The sequence below is a fragment of the Propithecus coquereli genome, unplaced genomic scaffold, assembly GCF_000956105.1.
Source record: "Propithecus coquereli isolate 6110/MARCELLA unplaced genomic scaffold, Pcoq_1.0 Scaffold496, whole genome shotgun sequence".
Classification (NCBI taxonomy): Eukaryota; Metazoa; Chordata; class Mammalia; order Primates; family Indriidae; genus Propithecus; species Propithecus coquereli.
Genome location: NW_012150796.1, coordinates 1017038 through 1018680, shown reverse-complemented (window position 1 = coordinate 1018680; position 1643 = coordinate 1017038). Strand labels below are relative to the sequence as shown.

Genomic DNA, 1643 nt, shown 5'->3' with positions numbered 1-1643 from the left:
TGTTTTAACCACCATTCTACCCATAATAGACATTGAATAAATATTCATGGGTTGACAGAGTGAATGATTTTGTGCACCTAACACACAGACAGCATCAGGTATTTGCTATGGGAGAGCGGAAGAACTCGAAATCCAGACACAGCCTGGCTAAGCAGGAACGCAGAGCCTCGGCGAGACACGCTCCTGCACACAGACGGAGAGGCAGTGTCCACGGCAGGCCACAGGAGCCTCACTGAGCGAACTCACGGAAGAACCAATTCCCACGGAACAAGGCCATCCGAGACAGGTTTGCAGAGAAGGCGGCCCCGAGCGGGTCCTGAAGGAATGTGCAGGATTTATGTACAGGTCGGGGAGCGGGGGCCGTCCCGGACAGAGCAAGCCCCGGCAGCAGACCCAGAGGCGCTGCTGCAAAGACAGGTGCAGACAGGCTGGGAGGGGCTCAAATGGCAGGAGGAGGGTTCTGGCTTTTGGCTTTTGTAAAACTAAAGAATTAATGTTTTTGAACAGGGTAAAGAACCAGAAAGCCTCTACTGCAGAACTAACCAATATGTATGCACATTCTTAGGCCCATATCTATAAAGCCAGAAATAAATTCTATCTGGCAACAGCTCTGTAAGCCCAGTGAGCAGATGGTGGCCGTGTGGAGCCCAGGATGACAGATGCACATGGGGATGAAACTTCTTTTTGAAGGAAACCAGGATGTCTCTAGCTAAGTTGACTCGAAAGGCACTAGCCTGGCTAGAAGCAGCCCAGCCCAATATATATGCAGCCACAGAATGATCTGGCCCTTCTGCTTTAATGCCAGACCCCAGACTATACTCTGACCAGGACAAATTTGAAGCAGTTTACTGCTCATGCCTCCTCAGCTGCAGGGTTTGCTGGAATCCTGGTTTCCAAGTTGGGTGTGAGGCTGTTACCCTGGTTCCCACGTTCCTCCAGAGACTATTCCATCCACTCAGAGCTGACAGGGCTCAGAGAAGGGCCTAAAGGGTCTTTTAACTAAATGACACAGGAGGATGACTATCTGGAATGACCCTCTGACCTCGCTGGCCAGCAGCCACAATGACCCTCTCTCCTCACTGCAGCCAGGTTCACAGTTTGCCATCCCTTTAATCCAGAGAGATGCTCAATAGCCTTTGATTAAAAAACAGTTGCCTTCCAGGGTACACAAAAAATTGGAAAGATATTCCATGTTCAAGGATTAGAAGAATTAATATTGTTAAAATGTCCCTACTACCCAAAGTGATCTACAAATTCAATGCAATCCCTATCAAAATAACAATGACATTCTTTTTTCTTTTTCTTTTTTTGGGAGAGGGGAAGAGAGGGAAGGGGAGTGGGAGGGGGAGGGAGATTGACAATGACATTCTTAAGGGAAAAAGGAAAAGCAATCCCAAAATTCTTATGAAACCACAAAATACCCCCAAGAGCCAAAGCAATCCTCAGCAGAAAGAACAAAGATGGAGACAACATACTACCGATTTCAAAATATACTACAAAGCTATAGTAATAAAAACAGCATGTTATTTGCACAAAAACAGACATAGAGACCAATGGAACAGAATAGAGAACCCAAAAGAAAATCCACACATTTACAGCCAACTCATTTTCAACAAAAGTGCCAAGAACATACAATGGGGAGA

At 46.5% G+C, this 1643-nt stretch overlaps 1 protein-coding gene across 2 annotated transcripts in view; it reads right to left on the bottom strand.

Moving 5' to 3' along the window:
• Positions 1-1643, bottom strand: part of IKBKB (inhibitor of kappa light polypeptide gene enhancer in B-cells, kinase beta) — a 56997-nt gene that overhangs the window by 48341 nt on the left and 7013 nt on the right. The gene's annotated exons all lie outside the window — the stretch shown is intronic.